This window comes from Gossypium arboreum, chromosome 1, assembly GCF_025698485.1.
Source record: "Gossypium arboreum isolate Shixiya-1 chromosome 1, ASM2569848v2, whole genome shotgun sequence".
NCBI classification, from domain to species: Eukaryota; Viridiplantae; Streptophyta; class Magnoliopsida; order Malvales; family Malvaceae; genus Gossypium; species Gossypium arboreum.
Window position 1 is genome coordinate 32,503,829 of NC_069070.1, and position 8,362 is coordinate 32,512,190.

An 8,362-nucleotide genomic window follows, 5' to 3' on the forward strand; every position below is an offset into this window, starting at 1 on the left:
AACTAATAAACTGTACTAATTGGCTCGACCAAAAATTCTAGAAAAAAATATGTAGATGGAAATATGAGTCTAGTTTCAGGAAAAAATTACAAAACTGATTTTCGAGTTGTAAAACTCAAGTTATGATTTTTGAAGCGACTAGTACACAGATTGTCAGCTTGTCTGGAATTTCTCAATAAGTGGTTTGAAGTCTGTTAACACCTCGTGTTCGACTCCGGCGACGGTCTCGGGTTCGGGGTGCTACACAAAGTGTCGAATCGGTAACAATAACGGTAATAGTAACAGTAGTCTGCACATAAGTGCCTGATCAGTAAGCTGGCAAAAAGCCGTACTCTTCTATATCCTATGGCATGCCAACTATATCCGACTAGCCCGACTAGTTAATTGGTATTTAAATAATTTTTCAGTATAATTTCTATTTCGATTCAATATTAATTATAATTTATTATTTTGATCAATTTTCACTGTAATACAGTAATTCACTTCATTAGAAATTTTACAGTTCAATGCAATATACGTAACATTATTCAGTAATTTCACAGTTCAATTCGGTATTCAAAACAATATTCAATATCCCATAATTTAGTTCAGTATCAATCTCAATTTTAATACTCAATCACAAATTTTATCAGTTCATTAAATACTTACCTTAAAATACTTACCACACATTCATATTAAATTAAACACATATTAATTATAAAGCTTGAGTTATAGTGATACAAACCAGAATTTTCTTCGGATTTAATCCTCGACGATCTTTCCTTTTCTTTTTTAGGCCGATGCTTCAAGCTCGATATTAGTAATTAAACTTCAAGCTTTAAAACCTTAATTTTCCATTTCTTCTTTCTTTCCTTTTTCTTTCCTGCTTTGTTTCGAAATATCTTCTGTTTCTTTTTTTTTACTTTGTTTTATTTTTTATTTTATTTCATTTCTTTTGTTCTTTTATTTTATTAACTTTATAATAATAATAATAATAATAATAATAATTATTATTATTATTATTATTATTATTATTATTATTATAAATATCTTATTTAATAACAAATATATATATTACAATTGGACACACATATATTTTACACTTGCCTATTATCATCACCATCCAATTGTCCTTATTTTATTTGGTTTATATAATTTAATATTTTAATATGATAAAATCTTTTTTACTTAAATAAGAAGTAATTAAATAAATATATTACAAATATATAAATATATGCATTACACTTGTATAATTTAATCACCATACATTTGTCTTTATTTTAATTTATTTTTAATAATAATAATCATAATTTAATAATATAAATTATTATTTAATAGAATAATAATAATAAATAATAAATATCTATATACTTAAATAAAGAGTAATTAATAATTAAATTATATATATTTACATAATTAAAATCTAAAATATCTTAGATTTTAACATGTTTGCCGCCTCAACTTATGTTAAATAGCTTAATTTCCATTTTAGCCCTTTTTACTTTCTTTTAATCTATAATTAGAGTTTCACTCTTTATTCAATTTAATCCTTTTTGCTAATTACTCTAAATTAAGCTAAATTTACTTAATTAAAACCTAATTAGACACACCATAGGCTCATAAATATTTTTAATAATTATTTTGGAACTTATTTCACTAAGACAGAGGCCCGATAATACACTTTTTCCGGTGCCCACGGATTTTGGGTCGTTACAGCTCACTCCATTAAATCACTAACGATTGCCCTTTTTATTGGCATTATAACAAATTTAGCCCTCCAATATTTATATATACTATCAATTGATCCTAAATATAAAAAATTAACAAATTTAGCCCTCAACTTTACATATTCTGTCACTTTAGTCATGATTCTTAAAATTTTAAATTATTTAAAATTTATTTTTTAATAAAATACATAAAAATTATAAAAATATTTATAAATAAATGAATATTTTGTTTCATTTTCTAACACGAAATTTATTTATTAAAATAATAATTTTAAAAAATAAAATAAAATATTATAAATAAATCAATTTAAGGGGAAAAACCATGATGAAGACCTACGTAGATTCAACTTCTCTTTTTTCAACATTAAATACCATCATGTTCAGATTAGGTAAAAAACTACAGCCTAAGATCGAAAAGGGTAATGATCGGTATCTTTAGGTTGTTGCCCAAAAAGAGTTTATTGCGTTTAAGGTTGTGCTTGAAGGCGAGCATGATTGGGGATATATGGGTGAGGATAAGGTCTTGGATACCTAATAGGTTAAAGGCTATACTAGAAACTCCACAACCAATTCCTAGCTCGATGGCGTGATGATGGAAGATGTGGAAATTAGGGAGTTCAAAGTTAGGGTTATTGATGCCAATTGTTGTGGTTAAAGATGGTGCCTAATGCTTGAAAATTTTGACAAGGGCTAAGAAGAAATGTCAAATGTATAAAAAAAATATTATTTCTAAAATAATCTTAAAAAAAAAGAGAAAAGTTTGGATTTGGTTTAAGTGTTGTTTGTGGGTTTTAAAATATATATATATATATATATATATATATATATTATTTATAATAGTATTGTTTTAATAAATAAATTTTATGTAAAGAACAAGAAAAATGAATATTCATTTATTTATAATTTTGTATGTATTTTATAAATTCTTATTTATTTTATTGAAAAAATTAAAAAATTAATTTTTTTTATTTTTTATTTCTATTTTGAATTTTAAGAAACAAGACTAAATTGACAAAATGTGTAAAGTTAAAGGCTAAAATTGTTGAATTTTTAGAATTAGTTGAATTTTTAGAATTAGGACTAAATTGATAGAATTTGTAAATATTGAAGGGCTAAATTTATTATCATGCCAATAAAAAATTTAAAAGAGGAGTCTAACATGAGTTTTGTTTTATTAGCCTAATAACCAATTTAGCTCTTCAATATTTACACATTCTATCAATTTGAACTTATATCTAAAAAATTCAACAAATTTAGCTCACAATGTTAAGAAGATTTGTAAATTTAGTCCTAATTATAAATATATTTAAAATATTTTAAAAATAATAAATGTTGAATATTAAAAATTTTAAAAGTAAATATAAAAATATTTTAAAATATTTATACCAAAAATGACTTTCAGACCAAAAGTTTTAAAAACTGAATTCGTTGATTAAACTGATCATACTATCAATTTTTGATTCAACCAGTTCAACCACATATCCAACAAGTTTTAATATTTAAATAAATAAAATTATGAAATTAATAGAAAATTATAAATATTAAAGTGGAAACTGGGAAGTTTGGAACGTTCAATCTTTTATTCCTTTATATTTTAATCTATAAAAAAATGCAGTACAACTTGCTCTTGTGACTTTTCGATTATGCTAATAAATTTATTTTATCGGGAATAATAAATTTATTAGCTGTACAACTCTTTTCCAAAATCTCCCATTTAAATGTTCATTTTCCACCATTAGGTGTTTTTTCCTCGAACCTTTCAAACTTCAAATCTCATACTCATTTTTTTCAAACCATTCGATTCTTTTTTCTACTCGTTTCTTCGCTTCTCATCTGTTCATCATTCAAACAAAGAAGAAGCCAAAGGAATCACATTAGAAATTGTTTGGTGTTTCTAGTTTCTGTCAGATTAGTTTTTATTTTATTTTATTTTGATGGCTCCGTTGGTTGATATTTTGTAATGGCTGTTTTTTTTTTCGGCTTGATAAAATTTGGCCCAAAACTCATTATAACTGATTGAATCGATTTTTTACCAGGTCACACTTGATGGTCCAATAATAGTTTAAAATGGTTCTCGATAAAAAACGGTTTAATTACTATTTTCGAACTAGTGTCAGCTGATTTAAACAACATTGCTTTCAACAATATCTTCCATTTTCTTTTTTCTTTTATTCAATTAGACGAAGTTGAAAATATAAAATATATGGCCTTGATTTGAAAGATCTCCATAATGCTTGAGTTAGAAATAAAAAAGACATGTTAATACTAGACTCTGAAATTAGTACTATCTCTGCAGCAAAGAATAAAGTAATAAAGACATGTTAATGCTTGAGTTAGAATAAAGTCGTCAACCCAACCATTGTTTTGGGTTTATTAATTTGTAAGTTTTTCTCATGTTTGATTGATGAGAAAATTATTACTGTTGACAAGAAAAAATAAATATAAATTTTAAATTTTAGAAATTTAACATAAAAATGTTTTATAATATTTTGAATTAAAATAAAATAAAAATTTTATAAACATTGAGCGTTAAATTTGTTAATTTTTTACATTTAGAATAAAATTAATAGAATATGATAATATTAGAGAGCTAAATTTGTTATTAGGCTAATAAAAAAACTCACGTTAGGCTTTCATTATTAAATTAATTGCAAAAGTTATTACAATATTTTATTTCAAAAATTAAGTAATTAAATAGAAAAATTAATAATTGAGTAATTAAAATAAAACGAACTAAATAATTGAGTGATTAATCTTGTACTTTACCTAATATTTATTACTTTTTTTTAGGTAAATCAAATTGGGTTTTTTATATAAAGGAAAATAAGAACATGACAAACACCAAGTCCAACAGTAGCCAAACACAAAACAGCCAACGACCCAAATATGGGCCCAAAACCTATCCAAAACTAATAACAGAAAAGAAAAATAAAGAAATACTAAATAGTGTGCACCACCGTTTCGTTGCCCAATCAAAAAACTTCTAGATGCTTATCCTAACAACAATCAATCACTCTCCATTTCCAGACGGTTCCATTCTCAGAAAAAGCCTCTATCTTCCCCAAAAGTACACAGAATACAACTTTCCTCCCAAAAGACTTCCAAAACAGTTCGCCCTTCCTTAATCTGCTTCCCTCGTCTTCTCCGCAACAAAATGACTTCTTGCAAAGGACTGAACACTCCCCACTAGGTAAAACTCCTCACTCCTTTTCAAAGATTCTATTGCAAAAGTATGGGCTAGTCCATTAGTCGATCTAGGAACATGTTTGAAAGTGATTGCCTGGAAACATCCTTTTAGCTGATGAATATTCTAAATGTAAGCCCCTATATGTGATTTATCTTGATATTGGGATTGATATTTTTGAATAATGGTTAATTCTTCTCCATTGACTGCTACCTCCGACCATCCGTTCTCTAACCCCAATCACACAGCTCGATGACTAACGATGGCTTCAGCAGCGAAAGTTGAGGGAACCCCCTCGTGATTCTCTGACTTTAAAACCAGTACTTCCCTCTCAGCATCTCTCGCAACAATACATGAGGCCGACCTATCCCTCTGTCTGTTATAAGCTCCGTCGAAATTAATTTTGATGATAGTTCCCATGGGTTTCTTCCATTCTACTGCCTCAGACTCATTTAATTCAGAAATGTAACTGACAACCAACCTGGCTATAGCTTTCTCAGGTACAATCTTTCTTTCATGGACTCTGGTATTTCTATCACGCCAAATTACCCAAAGTGCACAACAAAGAAGACACCGTTGCGGAGTACAGCTCACCCCAAAAGCTCGAGTAAGCCATTGATCGAACGCCAGATCCAAATTATTTGAGAATATGCAAAAGTATAAACTCTGACCAAACCTCCACTGAAACAACACTCATTCGAAAGAGGTGATCAATATTTTCTTCTGCCCATCCACAACGAGGACAACAAGCTGTATTAATCAATTTTTTTGTATTTCATATTAGCCAGAATAGGTAGATAGTTCCAAGAGCACCTCTAAATTGTAATTTTAATTTCCCCAGTAAGGTTAAGGCCCCATAGCTTTCTTTAGAAATCACTAGTTTCGAATTGTAAAACAAAAGCATTAGGTTCCATAGGATTCCCCGGCTTCCCCACCCCACGCAAGCATATCCTCTTGGGCCTTAGTCGCCAATGGGGTATAAAGAATTCTTTGGGCGTCCACCGACAAGAAGGTATTAAGTATCTGTCCCCTTTTCCATGTTCTTTGATTTGCATCAATTAAATCTGACACCTTCAAATTATGCATACTATGAATATCGAAAAGTAACCTATAATTAACACTCCCTGGTATTCAGGCATCATCGGTAATAGATATCTTCTCCCCCCAAACCCACCCTCCAACAGTTTCCCATATTTAAAACACCTCTCGTAACCCATAAACTTTTTCCAAGTGTAAGGTCTAGCAACCCATTTTCAGTGAATCCATTTTTAGTGAAATTAAAAATGGTTTTCGGACCACAAATCTAAAAATATTTATTTTATTATTATTTTAATGTCTACAGAATATTAGTACGGTCGAAATTTTATCGTTTGCATGTTTAATTTGGTAAAAAGGACTAAATAGTAAAAAGTGTAAAACTTGAATTTTATAAGTTAAAGGTACCAAATGATTATGAAATTAAATGATTAAGGGATTTAAATGGTAGTTAGACCATTTTTATATTGAGTTTACATTTATGGAATCTAAATAGGTGTTTTGAAAGGTTAATAATAAGGTTAAATAAGTAATTAAATAAATATATCATAATTAAAGTAAGAAAAGGTTGTATCATCTTAAACCTTGGTTTGGTTCGCTAAGCATTTGGTTCAATCTCTATCTTGTATGTAAGTGATTTTTGTCTCTTTTTTAATGATTTGTATGCTTTTTAAGTCATTGTAACTTAATCTAGTTAGCTCAAGGATTAATTTGAAAAAAATTTAAAAGGTTAGGGTTTCTCTATGAATGTATACATGAATGTATACATGTGGTTTTTGATGTCTTATGAAAGAAAATGAATCCTAGTTGATTAATAAATAATTTTTATAAAGTGATTTTTGTTGAAAATGTCAATTAGGAATTTATTTATAAAATGTGTAAAATACAAGGTGAAATTGTGAAATAATGAATTGTATGAGTTGCCATGAGTGTATATGGAATTTGGCTAGCTTTGTATGAGGATGAAATTGCATGAATTGAAATTTACGGGCTTAAGGACTAAATTGTAAGGGAATTAAAATAATAGGGGCAAAAGCATAAGTTTGAAAAGTATAATTTTTGGATTGAATTGAATAGAATGAATATTGAATGGATTGAATTTGATTATTTAAATCAAGTTAAGCCTCGTATGGACTTAGTCGAGGGAAAGATAAAAGTATGGACTTAGTCGAGGGAAAGATAAAGTGTCGGACTAATCGGTTTTATTTCATCGTTTTTGTGATTGAGGTAAGTTCATAAGTTTAAATAACTTTAATGTATTTGATTTAAATGCTATTTTGTTATTTACCATATTATGTTTTGACGAAAAATCCAATGATGTTACGACGAATATTGGGCCTCGTTTGAACCTTAGGAATATATAGGATACAAATGACATGTCATTAGGGTTATTATGTTTCATGTGCTCATTCTGAACGTCTTATAATAGTTGAGTTTTGGCATTTGTTGCAGATACTCATCAACTTGTGTTAACGGCATCGTGTAGCTACATTCCGACCGTTAGCTTGTGTAAGCAGGCTCATTTATGGCTCATATGAGCGATTATGTAAAGGAAAATGAAAGGAACGATTTTGACCATGTATTAGCACATTTTGTGTGAGCTTCTTGTGTATCTAATATTATTCTAAATGGTTCAATGGGCATGTAAAGGGACGAACCGATAAAGATTCCGAATGATTTACACTATGAAATTATAGAAATATATGAAGTATTGGTAATCAAAGTATGTATAGCCATTTTATGAAAAGTATGAATTAATATGTATTATGATTATGAGATTTATCTTACCATGTGATGAATTTGACTAAGTTATGTGATTAAGCATTAATTTGTATTGTTGGTGATGCTTAGGATTGTGTCAAGCTTGTGTTGTATTGATTCATGTCGATGTTTAGGATTATGCATTGAAATGGTAAGTATTGTTCATGATTTACGAATTTACTAAGTATTATAAGCTTACGTCGTTTTCATTTTTATGTTTTATAGATTATCGGAAGACTGATCAGTTTGGAAGTTCGTCGAAGACCTATCATACTATCCAACAACTATATCGGTAGCTTTTGATGTTTTGAGTCATGGTTATAATGACATGTATAGATGAATTATGTTTAATGAGATGGTCATTATGTTTGGCTTGTAAATGTGGTATTATGGTTGATAAACTTTTGGCCTTTTAATACGTTGATGGTTGTGTTGAAATGGTCAAGTGAATTTATGTTTTGAATGACCAATTTGGTATATTGAGTTGTGGTTTGACATATGGTCAATTGTGCTATGTCTTGATATGAAAATAGGTAGTTGTGTGTGGTTGATTTATGCCCAAATATGTTTATGTTTTGGTTGATTTGATGATTTGCGATTGAGGTGCCTTTAGCATGTTGGTTGTATGGATAAATGGTGTAATGATTTAGTCATTGTTGTACATGTTTAAGGTATG

At 28.5% G+C, this 8,362-nt stretch overlaps 1 long non-coding RNA gene across 2 annotated transcripts; it reads left to right on the forward strand.

Moving 5' to 3' along the window:
- Positions 1–4,643: 4,643 nt before the first annotated feature.
- On the forward strand, positions 4,644–8,124 carry LOC108483395 (uncharacterized). 2 transcript variants are annotated; one of them, XR_001871049.2, is made up of 4 exons: positions 4,644–4,896; positions 5,382–5,902; positions 7,378–7,434; positions 7,912–8,124. It is a non-coding gene; the product is annotated as an uncharacterized LOC108483395 (long non-coding RNA). The 2 variants fall into 2 exon arrangements; XR_001871047.2 differs by having other exon boundaries at positions 7,378–8,124.
- The last annotated feature ends 238 nt before the right edge of the window (positions 8,125–8,362 follow it).